Below are 21,626 nucleotides of genomic sequence, written 5' to 3' on the forward strand. Positions count from 1 at the left end.
GTATTGTCTGCTTTTTGCTTTTAACATTTGACTCTAAATATCTTAGACGTGGTGGCTCAGAGGGTCGTGGTGGCTCAGTGGGTTAGGACGCTGAGCTTGTCGATCAGAAGGTCGGCAGTTTGGTGGGTCGAATCCCGAGTGCCGCGTAACAGCTTCTGCCAACCTTGCAGTTCAAAAGCACATAAAAATGCAAATAAAAAAATAGGGACCACTACGTTGGGAAGGTAACAGCGTTCCATGTGCCTTTGGCGTCCAGTCATGCCGGCCACATGACCACAGAGACGTCCTCAGACAAGCGCTGGCTCTTCAGCTTTGAAACAGAGATGAGCACCGGCCCCTAGAGTTGGAAATGACTAGCACGCATGTGCGGGGGAACCTTTACCTTTACCTTTACCTTATCTTAGATTACTTCACTTTGTGAGGACCTAGCATGCCATGGGCTGCAGTAAGTAACCAGGTTAATCCTACTTTGGAATTTATTGGGTGAGGGGAAGATGTTGAGAGAAAGTCATAAGCTGCTGAATAAATGTGTTGCAAGTCACATGCCACACAGTCTCACCCTGGCCTTTTCTTGAAGACAAAAAAAGAAATACAGTATCAGCAACAAAAGGATGCCACAGATAAAACTGTTTACTAAGTTGGCTGAGTTTCTTGACAGCAGCTGGTTACAAGGGCTATTACTCATTCGGGTTTAAGAACTGCCACTCACGCTAGCATCTGCTTCAGTGACTCAGTAGGATCCACACCTTCCGACCTTGCCCAAAAGCTGCATTTCTTTCAACAGGCTGGATGGAAATGACGATCAGGCCATAATGCTGGCAAAATATTTTCCCTGAGGTAGCATCCTTTTTCCCCGCGCTTTCCCACCTTCCTCTGAAACTATTGCAATGAAGCCAGCCATGGATGCCTCCAAATATTCTACCTTTATCTAACAAAAATCCACTGCTTACCATCTTGCTTTATGCACATACCTTCTTCCTTAAAAAGTCCACTGGGATTTTGGCAAAAGAAATGAAACATAGACATATATTATTGTAATTTGGCCAACAAAAATGTTTTAGAAGTACACATATACACAGTCCTTGACTTACAACTGTTCATTTAATGACCGTTCAGTTACATCACTGAAAAAAGTGACTTATGACCTTTTTCACACTTACATGGCAGCATCCCCATGGTCACATGATCAAAATTCAGATGCTTGGCAATTGGTTCATATTTATGACGGTTGCAGTGTTCCGGAGTCATGTTATCCCCTTTTGCAACCTTCTGATAAGCAAAGTCAATGAGGAAGCCAGAATCACTTAACAGCTGTGTTACTAACTTAACAACTGCAGTGATTCACTTAACAGATGTGGCAAAAAAAAGTTGTAAAATGGGGCAAAATTCACTTAACAAATGTTTCACTTAGCAACAGAAATTTTGGGCTCAGTTATGGTCATAGGTTGAGAACTACTTGTACCTACGTATGTGAGTATGTGCGTGATTGGGGTGTGTCTGTGTGTCAAATTTTTGTATTAAAACCCAATAGCCATAAGATTTTTTCAGAGTCTTCCAAAACTAGTCAATGATTGGCACAGGCAAAAAACATGAAACTTGGCTAACCTGTTGGATAGGTAAGTATGCTAATCTCTCTCTGTTTTTTTAAAGTAAATCTCCAGCCTGGAACATCTGGTAGAACAACTGATATCATCAAAGTCTGGGAGGATCTATAATATTGGAGGGAGAATACTATGTTAAAGGAGATGACCTAATGTTCTATGAAAAAGTCATGCTTTGCTACTGTGTTTCCCTGAAAGTAAGACCCTGTCTTATATTATTTTTGCTCCCAAAAGAGGCATTAGGTCTTAATTTGGGAGTGTCTTATATTTTTCATGACACCTGCCTTGCCTCGCGGCGGTGGCACCAACAGCCCTGTCCAGCAGCCCACATGACTGCTGGTCCACTTTTGAGGCTGCTCGCAGGAGACTACGCGGCACATCACGCCACTGCCGCCACTACAAGGCAAGGCAAGTGGGGGAGGGGGTGGAGCTGCCCCACGCTCCCCGCACCCATGATGTGCCACACGGCCTCCTGCCCCATTGTGGCAGTGAGGTGGGATGGAGTGGCCAGGGTCCTAACTAGGGCTTATTTTTGGGTATGGATTATAACAGCCCCCCCCCCAAAAAAAATCAGGGTAGGTCTTAGTTCAGGGTAGGGACTTATTTTCAGGGAAACACAGTACTCATTCCATGTAAAGGCTCAGGGGTACTTAAATGCTTTAGTATCCCTTCGCAAAGGGCCAGACTCTAATCTTCTCTCTTCAGATGCTTGTATCTCAAAAGGTATTGCTAGCTGAAGATCTTTTGAATTTAAATGAAATGGTAAATTCTGAAGAAAAGCAAAAAAAACTCTAGAGCTCTGGATTTGATTTCATTTGCCCAGCTGAGGGACATGCATGCGTGTCTTTCAAAACCATGAAGATAGTGGCTAGACTTGCATGCAAAGCACATAGGAAAGTGGCAGGGTTCAATTGCATGGTCATAGCTGGTATTTGCATCTTTTTTTTTCCCTGCTACTTTTAATTAGTGGAATTGGAGCAAGTACAGATTTCAGTCCGGATGGAACATGCATCTCCAAACCCAGACCTGACTGTAATTAAGCCGTCTCTGAATATACGGTTGCATTTGCGTATTGCTAAGAAGGATCCAAGAAATCTACTGTGTTTCTTCCTGTGCCCCAAATTCCCTATGGATATATATATGTGTGCTCCATGAGGTACTTCTTCCATCTCAAAGACTTCTAGAGCAACTGGACTCTAAAAACCTCTTCTGCAGAGAAATCTAAAATAGGCAGTGTGCTTCGCTCTGCATGGTCATTCAGGCTGTCATAGCAACATCTGAATGCTTATCATTTTCCACATTCTATTAAGCTACAGTATTTGTCTTGACATTTTTCTCAAAGCCATATATCAGAAAGAGTCCGAGAGCATCTTTTCAAATGAATACATTTTACTGAAAGATAGAAGCTTTTGTACACTACAGCTCCCTTCATCGGTGCATGGAATGGAGTTTCTTGACTTGATCGGAGAAATCTTGTGTATTTGCTTATTGCCTAATTATTGCTTCCTTCCTTAGACAGAACTTGCAAAATATGTCTGGAATGGCTGTTTGCTTGTTGCTTTTATTTGTATTCGGAGAAATTTACAGTACTTTGTTTCTGAATACATTGAAATAATCATTTCTAACTTAACGTGGTTAAAAATATGGCATGATGCAAAAAGTTGGCACATGGACATCTTGGAATACCATAATATTAACCAAAGTTAGTTTAACCAGACTTTGTGAAAGAGAAAAAGCCCAGCTGGTTAAATACGCTTAGAGATAAATAATGATTTTACATTATCTGTCATGTGGTTTGCTTAGCTTTCAGCTTTGTCAAAAACAAATTTAAAAAAAACCAGCCAAAATGTAGAGAAAGCAAGTATGGAAAACATTCTTTCGAAATTAGCTTCCCGTTTTAATACCAAGATGACTTGTGTAAATACAATAAAAATTCAACTGCTGGAGTTCTATATGTGTAGGGTTATCAGACCTCTGGCTAAAGGAAGACATGTTCCCCCTTTTATCCTTGTGTTCTCCGTCCAGCAGGCAAAGCCATAAAATCAAATCTGGTCTGGATTTTTGAGTGTATCTTTGTAATATTTTGGATTACTTTCCCAACGGTAGTCATTTAAACTCTTCTGTATTGTGTTTGCTGCTTTCCTTCTCTTGTCTGTCAGCAGATTCAGCAGTCTAGTAATCCATTTTCTGATTCCAGCAATCGGCTTCAATCCAGCCTCTTCAAATCTAGGATTGCCGTGGTCTGTAGATCACATGATGGTGAAATTTGGAAAGCACGTTCTGTATTCTCACTAGCATATGTTCTTGAAAATAAAGATGTTTTGGGAAAATACCGTGATTCAAAAACCAGTCTTTCTGATGCTGGAAGAAATAATTTGCTAAGCTTGTAAGCCGCCCTGAGTCTTCGGAGAAGGGCGGGATATAAATGTAATAAAATAAAATAAAAAATTCATATATACGTAGGCCTTTTTCTTTCTTTTCTTCCTTTTTTCAGTTTTTCACTTTATAGTACTTTTTGTTACGGATGCCAAGAGAATTAAATCTTTAGCTTGTCTTCCTTTCCAAATGGCCGTGTCCTCCTTTGCTGGTTCAGATATCTGGCAACCCAAAATATGCCAAGACCAGAGGTTTCCGTGCAATCTAGTACTTATTACCTATTTTGGAAGCTTGTAATTTCCTGATTTTCCCTCACGTCTGCCCTGAGTCTTTGTAAAGGTCAGCCTTCTATTTGCATAGGAAGATTATTTGTTAGTTCACCCTCCAAAGGAAAGGCTGAGCTAAGTCCACTTTTAGGTAAAGTACCAGAAGAAGAGATAACAGAAGCCCTGGAGTTGTCCATCTGCACTTGAGCCACCATAGCCAACGTGCAAACATTCAGACGGCCCCTAAATGACAAGAAGAGTTGGGAGTTTTCTGAAATTGTTGGCATTTTTGCAGCCCAAGTCAGCACCTAGAGCAATCTAAGAAAGGCTGTATAAATTAGCACCTGCAATCTTTATGTTCTTTGCAGCTGCCTGATAAGCTTCCTCTTTTGCGTGTCTGTCTGTTACAAAATTATTTTTTGCACAACAAAAAGTTTACCAAAAAAAATTAATGCAGAGAAGCCTGGTGTTAGGGAGCCTGTGATCAAGTCTGGAATTTTGAAAATATATTATGAATATTCAGTCTGCTATGTTAGGGGGAAAGACAGGAGGATTCAAATAGCTAATATAAGAGGCACAACTGGGGACAATGCCCCTAAATAAGCTGAGAGCCCCTTTCCCCAGTCCCAGGACAATAGGCCACTCCTCTTCATATTTTCTAAGAATTTCCTAGGCTATCTATGTTTTATTAATGTAAAATAATCCATTTATTTCAAAAAAGTGAGAAGAGACCAAGAATATGGGAAACTCCAGATTCATTTCTATTCCAAAACGTGACAGTAGGGTTCCCCAAAATGGTCAATATCAAACCCCCAAAGTCAATGAGACTATCTATTAGTAGTCTCATTTCATATAATAAATATTTGAGGGTCAATAAATAAAGGGTTTCGGGACCCCTACTCTAGACGTTCAAGGTTTGGGAAAGTCAACTTCTTAAACTTATATCTAAGATACTAAAATAGATCTCTCAAAGGACTAGAAGTCAGAATAAATTATCAGACATCTTTAATAAAGGAAGATAATATTCTATAATTATTAAAGTTTTTAATGAGATTTTTTAAGACACTAAAAGTTAGTCAAAGTCTTTAAAATTAGCAAAATTGCTATATAGTATATATATGTTGTTGAGAGAACATTTATGTTTTATATTCCTTTTCATCTACTTCCAGAATACTTCTAGGATCAAACAAAAACATCAAAAGCAAATGCCTATAGGGAATTCTTTGTATGGGAGTGGTGACTGGAAAGAAACAGCTAAAAATATTATCATATCATTTATTTACTGGAAAATAAAATGCTGAATTTATCTCTTATAAACTGGTTAGAGAGATAAATGACTAGCTGACTAAACAAAGGGAGGACACTGTGAGGTAAAGGTATAAACATGTGATGTGGAAAGAGTAAAAATAAAGATTTTGCAAGAGCAAAGATCTGAACAATGTGACAAACATTCAAGAAAGCAACTTGCTTGTCTTTCTTGACCCCAGTCACTTGACAGAAGAGGTCACAGAGAAACAGTTATCTGTTACACATCCGATGGTTCCTAGAACACATGCTACTGGGAGGTGAATTAATAGTCAAGTTATTTTTTTCTAATGGATATAGTTTAGCTCAGAGGTCCCCAACCTTTTGGGCACCAGGGACCGTTACATGGAGAGAGATTTTTCCACAGACCAGAGGGGGCATGATTTTGTGTGCTGCCTGCAACCTGTGCATGGGGCTTTCCTTGTTTGTGAGGACCGGTTGCTGGCATGCTGCAGCCTGGTACTGGTCCACGGACCGGGGGTTCGGGACCCATGGTTTAGCTTTTCATCATGGGTTTTGTAAATGTACTTGTGCAAATAATTACTTTACTTTATGGCTGTGCAGCAATCCAAATTAAAAGATGAAATAGCATTGTGGAGCACACTGAGTTAAAATGGTGCAGTCATCCACATGTGCTCCAAATCACTTTTTGCTTTTGAGTCCAAGTTGCAAAAGAGGATAAATCCCTTTACTTCTAAGCAGACTCTAAAAAACACCTCTTCACACAAACACCCCCAAAAACTGGACTATGGAATTTGAGCATTCAGTTACATCACTATGTTGTTTTGCTGCTTGTCCAAACTTGTGACTGGAACAGTGGGAGATAAGAAAAGAGGAAAGCTTTTCAGACATACTAGAATGTCTTTTCCCATATGAAGGACAACTCCAAAAGATAAGGTATTTTTTTAAAAAAAAAACCAGTTACATTTCAACATGTACAGCAATGTCAATGTAGGGCTACATTAACTAGTTACAATTATATCCCATAATTCAATTGTAAAAGCTATATTCACACTTGACAGAATTAGCTGCCTCCTTCTACTCACTGTTAACACTAATCACAAGTGATGCATTTCTGCAGAAAAAGGCATTTATAATTTGTGGAGTTTTTAATGCAGATCTCCTACTCAGGCAACATTTAACCTTCAGCAGGAGTTCCATTTTCAGCAATTTGACAGATCGCAAATATCAGTACGTTTAATTATTATCATTATTATTCATTAGAAATACCAAACTAAATTTGAACCATGAAAATACATTTGTCGAAACAGCTGAGGTTTGAATGAATAGAAAATGTCAGGAGATAAATATGATAAACTGAAGTCAGGTTTCAGAAAGAATGCCTTGGAATCAGAACTGAGTATTTTCAGCCCCACTTTAGTTGGCTTTGGAGAGTTAGAGGGTAAGTGTTTTGCATTTTCATGAAAAAAGATATCCCATTTCATTATCAGAAAAGTTCAGTTGTATTATATGATTTGGGGAGGGAAGCACAAAATAGATGCTGGGCTGGCATATCATCCATTGCCCATGGATTTCCCACCCATCTTAAGCATTATAATACAGATCAATTTTTTCTGTAACAACTACATTCCATACTGTCCTCAAGTTATTCAAGGTTAGAGCCTCGAGTTGGAGGTTATAATGTGGAGTTATTTAGTTCTGTAGATTATTAAACGTAATAAGTTTATGTAAGTTTATTGTTAATTCACTTATCTCAATTAAGTGACTCTAATTGCTTCTTGGTCTTTTTATGAAGATGTGCCGTCAACTTTGCATTGTCTCTTAGCTAACATATACGGTAGATAGGTTTTCCCAGAAAGATCTGCCTCTTCACATTTTCCAACAGTGCATTCAATCCCACAATAATTGAATCCATCCTCCATGTTGCTAGTCATCATCTTCTCTTTCCAGCTTTGCCAGCATTATATATATATAATGAGGACATGAAGAGGACAGGAAGGCCTGGAGGAACGTTGTCCATGGGGGTCGCGATGGGCCGGACACGACTTCGCAACTAAGAACAATATACTGTATATATTTCCAGAGAGATCTTCATATGTGTCCGAAGTATGATAATTTGAACCTGGTTATGTGTGCCTAAATGAAAATGCTTGGTTTAATTGTTCACTAATCCATTTTATTATTTTCTTGACCAGTGTTTTTTGTAAAAGAAAAAGGTGCCAGAACTCATACATGTCATACAACCCACCTTGCCTATCCTACAAGGTTCCATCCAAAAAAGGTGCCGGAACTCCTTTCTGAGCGTTCTATGACAAAAAAAGCCCTGTTCTTGACTATCTATGGTATATTCAGGAGTCTTCTCCAACACCAAAATTCCAAAATATCTGTATTGCTTCTTTGAAGTCCAACTTTCACTTCTATAATAACTTACAGAGAAAACCATGTCTGTATGATTCTGATCTTTGTGGCTACAGGCACAGCCCAACATCTGAATCATCTAAAATCTAAATGTATTTTCCAATGCCTTCATGGCTACTCTACTAAGTGCTAGTCTGTGATATATTTCTTGACTCCTGGTTCCTTTGCTCTTGACCAGGGGACTTCAAACTTGGCCCTTTTATGACTTGTAGACTTCAACTCCCAGAATTCCTCAGCCAGCATGCCTGGTTGAGGAATTCTGGGAGTTGAAGTCCACAAGTCATAAAAGGGCCAAGTTTGAAGACCCCTGCTCTTGACAGTTGATTCTAAAAGGCAGAAACTATTTTCAGCTATCAGGGTAGTTCATCAGCATACTATAAGTTAATAATACTTCTTCTCTAATACTGAAATCACACTCATCTTATTCCTGTCCAGCTTCCTGCAATATATATTCCTGCAAATTATATATATATACAGTATAAAATAAGGAAGCAAATACTATCTTGTCTCAATCTCTTAATCTTTTTACCAAGATTAAAATTAAGATAATTTTATTCTTTCTTAAGAACAATACAAAAGATCACTGTGTGTTTAATAACTAAAATACAAGCTCAAGTAGGCGTACAATGTGATATTTCACATATGATGCTTGAGATTATTTTACAGTTTTCCTCTCACGCCAAGCTTAATGTCTTAGCTTGTTCCCTCTACATTTGTCAAAAACCCATTATTGGTTCTGCTCTGTTTACAGTATCACTGCTTCTGTCGTTTCATGAAACAACTTATGTTTGTTTTTTAGGACAAAGACTTCCTAGAAAAATAGTTATCTTCCAGTATATTATCAACAGTCAACCTAACCCTAGATGTTCTTGCACACACAATTCTGTGTCTTCATTGAGGGCAGTATCAGTACCACAACCAAGATTTAATTTCTAGGGACCTCTTAGCAATTCAAATTGCTGACCAAAGCTTTAGAAAGTCTCTTCAATAGACAAAAATGCAATTATTTTTTCAGGAGGGGTATTCAAAGAATGAAAAAAAAATGAATGAAGGTTCAATCATCCAGGCCAAAAGTATTTTAAAGGGTTTGAGTGAACCTTCATTTTTTTTCCTTATATTTTGGGGAGGGGCACTAACTAAGAAATTAAAAATGAAATGAAATGAGATAATAGCTGAGAAACAACAAACTACTGCAAGGTTGCCCAGAAAAAGCTGCATGGCTGGCACAATCAAGCTCAACTTGAACAGGAACCAGACATCATAGAAGGAATATCTCTGTGTGCCTTTTTTTCTGTAAAACACCCATCCTGGTTTATATTTGTTTTGTGCTGAGATTGAAAATTAAAGATTGTCAAAAGTGATGAGTGATTCCCTGGGACTTTAAAATAAATATTTAAAGTGCAATGTGAAGGTGAGCCCCACAGAAATCAGTGGATATTTTCCTGAATCAGTACAAAAAGGATAGCTCCTCATTAGGGACAGAAGAGTCTATTACCACGTAATTTATATCTCTTCTGATCCATTGCACATGATTTTCTTTCAATGAGGAAATTGTAAGAAAATAATTGATTCCTCCATTTTTGCTGTCTTCTTTCTTGTGCACGCACCAGGCAATAGGAAAAACTCCCTAACTCAGATCCTGGAGTATCTGTTCAGAGTGTCACAATTCAATTTCAGGGCCATTTTGATTCCACCACCATCCTCCACAGATTCCCCCATCTTCCTCAGATCTGTGTTTTCTGGGACAATTTCCTTAAGGGGTGCCAAAGATATAGTGTGTACACCTGCTCTAATCACCTTCATGTTTGGATCCAAAGCACAACACATCTGTAATTATATAGTAACATCTAAGCCTCTTTTATCACAATTGCTTTCTACATATTGATTCTATTTCCAAATTTTAAGCTGCTGCCCATACAGGATTGCTGGACACTATGGCATCTTGGATACTCAGGACAATAATGACCAATGGAACAGAACCTGAATGCTTGTTTTAATGTTGCCACATCATTGGTTCATTATTCTCAGGACACTTCCCAAGTTCTCAGGATAGTTTCCCAATCTGGCACTCTTTATTTTTTTATGGGATTGAAATCCCAGAATTCCAAGCCTTTCACTGTGCTATAGGGAATTGTACTCCCAGAATACTTACAGGGTGACATAATGACAAAGATGATTTTGTCATGTGACAAAGCTTGAAAAGCAAAGACTCTTTTCAGTGAAAGTCAATTTTTGGTTACTTCATGGACATTCCGGAAATGTAGTCTAAATATTATTATATTATATGCATCCAAGAAGATACAGTTTATTGGTGAGAAAAGCAAGGTCTTGCACATGGGAAGGAAAAAAAACAGATACACAGGTACAGGATATATAGCATCTGGCCCAATAGATCTAGGTGTCCCAGGAGACCACTTCTTAGTACGAGTAAGCAGTGTGCTGCAGCTGCCAAAAAAGCCAACGCAGTCCTAGGCTGCATGAAAAGAGTTACCGTATTTTCCGGTGTATAAGACGACTGGGCGTATAAGATGACCCCCCAACTTTTGAGATGATTTTCAAGATTTTTTGTCTTATACGCCGGAAAATCAGTGAGCCCGGGAAGGCACGCCCTCCCCTCTCACTGTGGAGGAAGCAGGGCAGGCTGGCGTCTGGCGGGAGCCGGCAGGGCAGTCCTGCACACGCGCACTCTCCCCGGCTGTTGAGGAGCACTCCTTAGCAGCCGGGGAGTGCGCGCATGTGCAGGACTGCCCTGACGGCTCCCGCCCGACGCTCTTCCCTCTTGAGGCAGCATCCCCGAGGACTCCTTAGGAGCCGGGGAGCGATGCTGCCTCAAGAGGGAAGAGTGTTGGGCGGGAGCCGTCAGGGCAGTCCTGCACACGCGCGCACTCCCCGGCTGCTAAGGAGTGCTCCTTAACAGCCGGGGAGCGCGCACGTGCGCAGGACTGCCCTGCCGGCTCCTGCCAGATGCCAGCCTGCCCTGCTTCCTCCACAGTGAGAGGGGAGGGCGTGCCTTCCCGGGCTCGCTGATTTTCCGGTGTATAAGACGACTGGGTGTATAAGACGACCCCCCAACTTTTGAGATGATTTTCATGGGTTAAAAAGTCATCTTATACGCTGGAAAATATGGTATAGCAACAAAATCACAGGAAGTGAAAGTATCACTCTGTCCTACACTGGTGTGGCCGCATTTGGAACACTGTCCAGTTCTGATCACAATAGGAAAAAGATGCTGAGGCCCTGGAGAGAGTGCAGAGAAGAGCAACAAAGATAAGGGATCTGAAAGCTAAATCCTATGAAGAACATTCAAAAGAACTAGGTGTGTTTGGCTTAAAAGTGAAGAGTGAGGGGACATATGACAGCAGTCATCCAATATGGAGTTCCTCAGGGGTCGGTTCTCTCGCCCCTCCTGTTCAACATCTATATGAAGCCACTGGGTGAGATCATTCGTGGTTTCGGGGTGGGGTATCATCTGTACGCTGATGATACCCAACTTTTTCTTTCCACTTCGAACCAACCCAGCAATGCCCTCGCCGTGATATCCCGGTGCCTGGAGGCGGTCCAGGTCTGGATGGGGAGAAACAGGCTTCGTCTCAATCCCGCCAAGACTGAGTGGCTGTGCATATCGGCATATCGGGTCAACCAGACTATTCCATCTCTAACGATGGGGGGTGAGGTGTTACCCCCCGTTGATAGGGCTCGCAACTTGGGCATCCTCCTGGATTCACGACTCAATTTTGAAGACCATTTAGGAGCCGTGACCAGGGGGGCTTTTGCCCAGGTTCGCCTGGTGCGCCAGTTGCGACCCTATCTGGACCGAGATGCCCTACGCACAGTCACTCATGCGCTCGTGACCTCCCGTTTGGACTACTGCAACGCTCTCTACATGGGGCTGCCCTTGAGGACCACTCGGAGGCTTCAGCTGGTGCAGAATGCGGCCGCGAGAGTTGTGATGGGGGTCTCCCGATACTCCCATGTAACACCTCTACTCCGCGAGCTGCATTGGCTTCCGGTTGCCCTCCGGGTGAAATTCAAGGTGCTGGTGATGACCTATAAAGCCCTACATGGCTTGGGTCCGGGATATCTGAGGGAACACCTGCTGCCAGCATCAAGTTCCCTTCGTCCAGTGCGCTCCCACAGGGAGGGTCTTCTCAGGGTGCCACCGGTAAGAGATTGCCGGCGGGTAACACCCAGGGATAGGGCCTTCTCAGTGGGGGCGCCTGCCCTTTGGAACCAGCTGCCAGTGGAGCCGAGGACTGCCCCCGACCTCCATTCATTCCGCCGGGACCTGAAGACCTGGCTCTTCGAGCTCTCTGGCCTAGGCTGAGGATTAATTTTATTTTAACTGGGGTTTTATTTATACAGGGATAAATTTAATTTTTTTAAACTTGGTTTTTTAACTTTTGTATTTTGGTTTTTAATTACCCTGTAAACCGCCCTGAGTCCTTCGGGAAAGGGCGGTATATAAATGTAATAAAATAAATTAAATAAATAAATAAATAAATATATGAAGGGCTGCTACAGGGAAAAGGGAGCCGATTTATTCTCTACAGCACCTGAGGACAGGAAAAGAAGCAATGGGTGGAAACTCAACAGAAAAAAGGTAGAATTTGCTTACATAAGAACTATTGAGCAATAGAACAGATTGCCTTCCAGAGTTGTGAATGCTCCATTGCTGGAGGTTTTCAAGATTGGACAACCATTCATCTGAAATGGGTATGAGGACTTCTACCTTGGGCAGAAGATTAGACTAGAAGACCATCAAGACTTATGATTCTGTTATTTGAACATCTGGCTGGCAAAACTTAAAAAAATAATCTAAGCAGATTTAGATCTGGTTTTACTTAGAAGATCTAAGTAAAATCTAAGAACTATACGAAGTAACAAAAAAAACACCCTGAAAATGGTAAAAATCATCCAGAAGAACATTAGAAAACCAGTTGGTTATGTCCACATCTTCACTAGATGTTAGGCTCAAGTTATACTTTATCTTTTAATGACAGTTGCTTTTCCTTTGCTTCTAGTTATTCTCTTATCAGCTAGCTACAGTTAGCAAAAATACAAAGTCAGATGTGAGCTCATAAGATTAGAGAGTACCGTATATACCTTTTTCTTCTCCTCCTGGATTCTGAATTTTGTTTCTTGTTTTGTTGTACATATCCTGAATGAGGGGGACCCATACAAAAACCATACAAATGAACCATGAATCAATCTCAGGTGGAATTTTCGTGGTTATTGCAAAAGAACCAAGCAGGACATTTTGAACTGGGATTACAATCCCTAGGAATAATGACTAAACCATGGTGCTAATTCCTCCAGCCTTTCAGTCTGAAGCCCAGAGGCATCAAATCCCTTTTCTGCAGTTTTCAGAGTCATCTTGACTTTGTTTGCTAGAAATTGGCATCATGGTTTCACATTGCTCTCAGGTAGAAAGCACATTAAAACTATCATGTAACAAGTGAAACTAGACTTAAGTACAGTATGTGCAAAGAAAACTGTCCCTGAATAAGGGAGAGAATTGTTTCTACTAACTTTGCATAACAATACACTCACTGCAATGTCAATCAATCAATCAAAGCCCCTAATGTCAATCAAAGTTCCTAATCACCCCCAAGTGTCGTTTTGGAATTTCAAAACTATTTATTTATTTATCTCTGCTCCGAACTTCTTGGAGCAGAGCCAGGCGTCTGCGAACCATCCCTGCCTGAAGAAAGGACTATGATTTAAAGGAGCAGGCAGAGTGGTACAAGAGGAAAAGGTGAAGAGGATTATTTTACTATACTCTCGAACTTGTTGGACTTTTTAAACTTTAATTGAAAGTGCGTCATAATTGAGGATTAAAAGATGGCGGCTAAACCTCCCTCTAAAACTCTTCGGAGTGGAGGATCCTCGCCGGTGCAACAATCATCACTACAGGCGTTGCACCCTCCTGAAGTGCTGACATCGAAGGATTTGCGAGATGCTCTGGATAAACATGCCCAGGTACTTTTGGAATCAATTAATCAATCAATTGCTGATAAATTTGCACAGATGGAGGAGAAATTGGAGAAATTCGAGGAAAGAATGGAAGAGAGGATGGAACAGAAGTACAGCGTGATGAGGGTAGACATTTTGACTTCAGTGCATAAAGTGGCGGAATGTGTGGAAGATTTAGATGAAAAAATGGATGATTTGGCTCAAAGGAATGCTATATTAGAAGTAAAAGCACGGGAGAATGAAAATGTAAGAGGCAAATTGGAAAGGGAGTTAAGCCTTGCCCAATATTACCAGATGCAGTTTGCTGTCAGAATCAGAAGTTTAAAAGAGAATGTTAAAGAAGATTTAAAGCAGCTGATCTCTGAGGCTCTCGAAGGGGTATTGAATCAGCCAGCATCTGAAATAAGAGCAGCTATGGATAAAGTGTTTCGGGTGAATTCATGGATTGCTAGACAGAGAAAGTTGCCAAGAGATGTGGTGGTTTACTTTGCAAAAAGAGAAATTAGAGATCAAGTTATACAAGCTGCCTATGATGCTAAGGTTGTGATTGCTGAACAAGAAGTTTTGGTTTTAAAAGAAATTCCTCCAAGGATTTTAAGGGGAAGAAAGGACTATACATTTCTTGTGCAAGAGCTTAAGCAAAGAGATATAAGGTTCAGATGGGAGATTCCAGATGGGCTGATGGTGATGTATGAAGGTAAAAGGTACAGGCTGATTACTGTGAAACAAGCGCGTGATTTCTACAATAATGTCTTAAAAGCAACCCCATTAACGCTTCTGGAAGCTGGAAAGGGATCTGGAGAAGAAGAACAACAAGAGGAGGAAACAGAGGAAAATGGTGCTGGAGGAGATCAAGCTACAACTTCTTTGGATGATCCTAGAGAGCAAAGAGTGACGCGTGCTGCTTTAAAACGAGCAAAGAAAATAAAAGAACAAGATCAGCAAAAGTCTTCAGATTCTTCACAACGCATTCATAGCCAAGCTGTGGGAGGAGCACGGCCTAAGGAAGCTAGTCCTATCAAAGCTGTGGTCCAAGAGCTTTTCGAGGATATACATGGCAACTAAATTTTTAACCTGGAATGTTAATGGACTAAACTCACCGCAGAAGAGGAAGAAAGTTTTTCAATATTTAAAACAATTTAAGATAGATGTTATATGCCTGCAAGAAACGCATATTAGAGTTTTGGATCAAAAGTACTTATTGAACTCGAGGCTGGGTACGCAATTTGTTGCTTCTGCAGAGAATAAGAAAAATGGAGTGGTTGTTTATGTTAAAAGTGCCTTAACAGCGGATTTAATTGAAGCAGATAAGCATGGAAGATATGTTATGATCGAGCTGTTGTTAGAAGGTAAAAAGACGCTTTTAGTTGGATTATATGCACCAAATCAACAAGCTGACTTTTTTACTTTACTTCATACAAAGCTTACCCAGTTGGATTATAAATCTTTTATTTTTATGGGGGACTGGAATGGAGTTATGGATGTACAGTTGGATAAGGCTGGAGCCTTCAAGCGCATTCCAAGTCACGCTAGACTGCCTAAATCTTTTTTTGAAATGAAGGATGACCTGGAATTGCGAGATATTTGGCGTGAGAGACATCTGCAGGAGAAGGATTATACTTTTTATTCTGATAGACACCAATCTTTTTCGAGGATTGATTTTATTTTGTTGACTAATGATTTTCTTTTGAGAACTAAAAAGGTGAAGATCTGCGCAAGAATTATCTCTGATCACAGTCCAGTGTGGTTGGAGATTGATAAGGAAAAAGGAGATAGGCGCTCATGGCGCGTAAATGAGAATCTGTTTAGAAATCAGAGAAATGTGGAAGAATGCAAACAGCGGATGAAGGATTTTTTTGAGATTAATATGAATAAGGGTACCTCTATGGATATGGTTTGGGATGCTAGCAAGGCCTATATGAGAGGGGTGTTGATATATATGAATAATAGACATAGACGTGCAGTGGAAACTAGAAGGAAAGAACTGGAGAATGAAATAAAGGAAAAAGAAAAGGCTTTGATTTTGAACCCAGAGGATGTGAAGATCAAGGAGGCTATTAGACTGTTAAGAGGACAATTTGATAAATTAATGGCTGATCAAGTGGCGACCAATCTGCGGTTTGCTAGGCATAATACTTTTTGCAACGCTAATAAACCAGGCAGATGGTTAGCTTATAGATTGAGGAAAAAACAAAGGGCATCTAATATAGATAAGATTGAGTATAAAGGAAGGGTTGTGTATCAACAGAATCTTATTAAGGATGCCTTTGTGGATTTTTACTCGAAATTATATATTAAAGAGGACATTAATGCAAAAGATATTGATACGTATTTGGAGAATGCTAGCATCCCGGTTCTTACGCAAGTACAAAAAGAGGGGATTAATCAACTGATTACAGAAGAAGAAATTTTTACAGCTATTAAGGAACTGAAGGTGGATAAAGCACCAGGCACGGATGGCTTGACTGCGGCCTATTATAAAAACTTACAATTAGAGATGATAAAACCGTTAAAGGAACTGTTCCAGACAATCCAGAGGGGGGGAAAGGTGCCACCGTCTTGGAGAACAGCTTTTATCTCTTTGATTCCAAAGGAAGACCAGGATGCTACTTTAGTTAAAAATTACAGACCGATATTGCTTTTAAATACAGATTATAAGATATTTGCTAAGGTTTTGGCTAATAGACTGATGAGGGTTCTGCAACAGGTGATTCATGGGGACCAAACGGGGTTTATTAGTGGAAGACAAATGAAAAATAATGTGAGACATATAGTTGATCTGTTAGAGTTTTTGGAAAGGCACAACCAGATCTCTGCTGCGCTAATCTTTTTAGATGCTGAAAAGGCTTTTTGATCAATTGAACTGGCAATTCTTGTTGAAAGTTTTAGACAAAATGGATTTTGGGGAAAAATTTTTACAACCGATTAGGGCATTATACCAAAAACAAACTGCCCGAATCATAGTTAACAATAGTTTGACAACAGCATGTAATATTGAGAAGGGCACAAGGCAAGGGTGTCCGCTATCGCCCTTGTTATTTGTGTTAACATTAGAGATATTATTGGTTAAGATTCGGAATTCGGAAAAAATTAAGGGGATACAAGTTGGAGATCAGGATTATAGATTGAGAGCATTTGCAGATGATCTGGTTGTTACAGTGACCCAGCCAGAGAACTCTGTTGTGGACCTGATGGAGATAATAACACAATATGGGAAGGTTTCTGGATTTAAAGTAAATATACAGAAAACAAAAATTTTGGCTAGAAATATGACAGTTTCGCAGAAGGCTCTCCTAGAAGGATTAACTGGATTTGAGATTGTTAAAAGGGTTAAATATTTGGGGGTGATTTTGTCGCCCTCTAATACAAAGCTATATAAAAATAATTATGAAAAATTATGGGGGAAAATTCAAAAAGAAATGGAGAGTTGGGAAAAATTGCAATTGTCTTTGTTGGGACGGATTGCAGCAGTGAAAATGAATGTCCTGCCCAAATTTTTATTCTTATTTCAAATGATACCGATTCTTAAGAAAGATTCTAACTTGGAGGAATGGCAGCGTGGTATTAATAAATTTGTGTGGGCAGGGAAAAAGCCACGAGTTAAACTTAAGATTATGCAGGATACTCATGAGAGAGGTGGCCTTAAAATGCCTAATTTTAAATTATATTATGAAGCTGCTGCACTAGTAGGAATAAGTGATTGGATTAATTTGACACAACCGAGGTTATTAAATCTTGAGGGCCATGATTTGTTGTTTGGCTGGCATGCATATCTGTTGTATGATAAGAAGGTAGATACTGTGTTTAGGATGCATATTTTAAGACAGGCACTGCTGAGAGTCTGGAAGAAGTATAGACATAAGTTAAGCAGCAAGATACCATTGTGGGCAATCCCAAAACACGCAATAGAAAATATACATGCTGGTTTCAAACACGATGAGACTACTTATAAGGAAATTTTAAGTTTGGAAAGGAATGTTTGGTGCTTGAAATCATATAGCTTCTTGCGAGAAGAGAAGGTTGTTCAGACTTGGTTTCAATATATTCAGTTACGGGCCAGGTGGAAAGAAGACCAGAAAAATGGATTTGCAATGACTGATGAAAATTTGATAAAGCAAATTAGAAATCAGGGACCAGCACATATTAAACGGATATATCTTGCATTGATAGAGATCGATTCAGAAACAGAGCTTGTTAAGGATTGTATGATAAAATGGGCCCAAAACATTCAGGAAGTTATTACAATGGACACGTGGGAAAAGATCTGGGTGAGGAATGTAAAATTCACTCAAGCTCAAAATCTAAGAGAGAACTTTTATAAAATGTTTTATAGATGGCATCTAGATCCTAAAAAGCTTGCAAGTATGTATCCGAATTACCAGCCTAAGTGTTGGAGGTGTGGTGATGAAGATGCAACATATTTTCACATATGGTGGACATGTAAAAAGGTCAAGGCTTTTTGGATAAAAGTCTGGTGGAACATGCAGAAGATTTTTAAACGGAGGATAAAGTTTTGTCCGCAATTTTTTTTGTTGGGAATAATTGTGGACGCTACAGTTGTGGACTCCAAGTTGATGTTGAATTTAGTTACGGCAGCAAGACTTTTGATAGGTCAATATTGGAAGAAAGAGGAACTGCCGACTATACAAGAGTGGATTTTAAAGGTTTCCGACCTGGCGGAGATGGCGAAGATTTCGGCCTATTTGAAAGATTACTCGCAAGAACATTATATTATGGAATGGAGAAAATGGATTGAGTTTATCCAGAACAAGTATAGGGTTAAGAAGTTTTATGTAGCATTCGAATAAGTCTTCTTTCGTGTTTTTTTTCTTTTTTTTCTATTTTAGTCTTCTATATATATTTAATAATGCTAAGTTTTGTTTGATCCTATATAAGTTAGAGAGTGATGGATTTTAGAATTTATAGTTGTTAGTATATGGTTGTTTATGATTGCTTTTTTATATATATATACCTTGTATTTAGCTCTGGGAAGTCGGGGGGGAGGGGGGTTGGGGGGAGGGAGGGGGGGAGGAGGGAGGGGGGGAGGGGGGAGGAAGGGGGGAGGTAGGGAGGGGAGGAGGGAGGGGGAAGGGGGTTTTTTAAAGGAAAACTGTACTTTAAAACTTTTCAATAAAAAAATAAAAATAAAAAAACTATTTATTTATTTATTTATTTATTTATTTATTTATTTATTTATTTATTTAATTCAATTTATATACCGCCCTTTTCCCGAAGGACTCGGGGCGGTTTACAGGGCAAAATTAAAACAATACAATATAAAAATTAAAATAAAATTAAATCAATAGCCCCAAAATTTAAAATGAGACTGGGAACTGTTTTTATTATCTTTATATTAAAATATGACAAGGTTTCTCAAAAGAGAGATGAAGTTTGTGACTTTATCAATTCAGTAATATGATCAATGCACTTTAAATGCTTATTCAGTCTCATTGCTACCTAGAAGTCACTGCTACTTAGAACTACCAATTAATACTACAAAAAAAATCGCTTCAGAATATGCTAGGGCACATTTAGTTGAAAATAATTTCAAAATACCAATGGATCTGTTAACATGTAGCCTAATTCTGTGCTGGATTCTTAGGAAAGGTACTATATTTTGGATGGAAGCAAATCACTATGCCTTTTTTGCAATTCTATAATATTATGCAAAAAATATTTATACAAGGTAAAAGCAAGAAGACAACTTCTATTTCTGAATAATATGGAGGGGGGGAAAGAAAATCCAATTCAAGGATTTATTTTTTGTAAAAAAAAACCTGATATACACTAGAACCAGCTTCCAAGTATGTGGGCAGTAATCTTAGTGAAATCATATATTTATTTATTTATTTATTTATTTATTTATCCATAAAAGGTATTAGGAGCTGCTTTTTCCATGCAAATAAATATCAGTCCTTATTAGCTTTAGAACTCCTGTAGAAACACATACAAAAATAACATTTTCAAAGGATCTTTGATTCTAGGTGCAAAAAAATATTCAAATTGTTAAAGAGTCGAATAGTATCAGTTCCTAAGGTACACAGCTATCTGTGAAGTAAGATTGTCTATTCTTTTTAACAATTACCTATTCTTTCACTTCAAAAAGAGTTGTATTTAATCAGTTTAAACTAATTTATGCGTGGCAAATTCAATCATCCCTAAGATCAGCTAAAACTCTCACATGATTTCTGGGGTCAGGTGATTATAAACGACTCATTAACACTGACAAATTTAACGAGTACAACTAATTTACTCTATAATCTTTGTTAACCTGAAATTGAAAGCATTATCTGGGCAAATTATTTATTAAATGGACTAATTTAAATTCTATTCGATGGATAGAATAACAGAAATTTATTCTGTAATTGATCTTGTAACTTGTCCATCAAATGAAACATTTAAATCACCAAATAAGAATGCAATTGTTCAGTAGAAACTGATTAGATGATAACTGTAGAATAGACCAGTTTAAAACATTATAAACATTTAAAAACATTATACAAGCCACAAATTTTAATCCACCAAGGCCACTTATATTCCATGTTTTATAATGTATTGTTTTTATTTCTTTTCTTTTCTCCAAGAAGCACAAGATGACCTTTTTCTTACTGCCATTCTATCCTTACAGCAGCCCAGTGAAATAGGCTACACTGAAAAAAAACTGCTGCTTTCTCACCCATTAAACTTCACAACTGATTTGAATCCTAAATTCCAGTCATCCTGACCATTACATCAGACAGGCTAATCTGAATGTTGTCAGACTGGTTTTAACATGAAGACTCCAGTTTAAAAACAGGCAATGTGCAGGTATTCCTTTCCCATTTTCAAAGCACTGATATGATAGAAAATACTTGCTACAGTCTTCCATGCTTCTACGCACAAATATCTGTCATTCATCTACAACTGGGCTCTGTGACATGGAGTATTCAGTCAAGAATAAAGCTATACTGTAAAAGGCAAATTGGAGTTCAGAATTACAACACAAGGAATGTCTACTCAGGAGTAGGTTCCAGATATTGTAACCTTACAAGCATCAGTCTGAGAATGGGTGTAAGGTAAAGGTAAAGGTTCCCCTGCACATGCGTGCTAGTCGTTTCCAACTCTAGGGGCCAGTGCTCATCTCCGTTTCAAAGCCGAAGAGCCAGCGCTTGTCCAAGGATGTCTACGTGGTCATGTGACCGGCATGACTAGACGCCAAAGACGCACGGAGCGCTGTTACCTTCCCACCATAGTGGTCCCTATTTTTTACGTGCTTTCGAACTGCTAGGTTGGCAGAAGCTGGGACGAGTAACAGGCGCTCACTCTGTTACGCGGCACTCGGGATTCAACCCGCCAAACTGCCGATCGACAAGCTCAGCGTCCTAACCCACTGAGCCACCACGTCCCTTGTGTTTTACATAGCTGTGCATAAACTATTATTAGCTGGGCTTGCAGAACTTGGTAGCCTCAAACCAAATGCTACATCAAAGCTTAGCATACTGTGTAAATCAGGCTTATCTTGGAAAAAGGCATGATCTGAATTTAATCTCAGGTAGGAAAATGTGTTATGACGCCTTTTGTTCCTCCATAGATTTTTGTTCCTGCATATGGTTGTTTATGAAATGTATAACATCCAGGCACACAATTTTTCAAATTACAGTAAAACCCCAAAATATACCATTTCAGAGTCTTTTAAAAACCTGCTTAAAAAAACAGAACCATCGTTCAATGTAATCCAAAGCCTGGG

The 21,626-nt window shown here is 39.3% G+C and overlaps 1 protein-coding gene and 1 long non-coding RNA gene across 2 annotated transcripts in view; one reads left to right on the top strand and one right to left on the bottom strand.

Moving 5' to 3' along the window:
- The window catches only part of LOC310633973, a 44,300-nt gene that overhangs the window by 21,560 nt on the left and 1,114 nt on the right, over positions 1 to 21,626 (bottom strand). The window contains exon 2 of the long non-coding RNA XR_014491129.1: positions 13,031 to 13,085. This is a non-coding gene — a long non-coding RNA (uncharacterized lncRNA). The remainder of the gene's footprint in view (positions 1 to 13,030; positions 13,086 to 21,626) is intronic.
- The window catches only part of CTSL (cathepsin L), a 52,081-nt gene that overhangs the window by 15,393 nt on the left and 15,062 nt on the right, over positions 1 to 21,626 (top strand). The window lies entirely within an intron of this gene.

The sequence above is a fragment of the Vipera ursinii genome (assembly GCF_947247035.1).
Source record: "Vipera ursinii genome assembly, chromosome: 2".
Taxonomy (NCBI): domain Eukaryota; kingdom Metazoa; phylum Chordata; class Lepidosauria; order Squamata; family Viperidae; genus Vipera; species Vipera ursinii.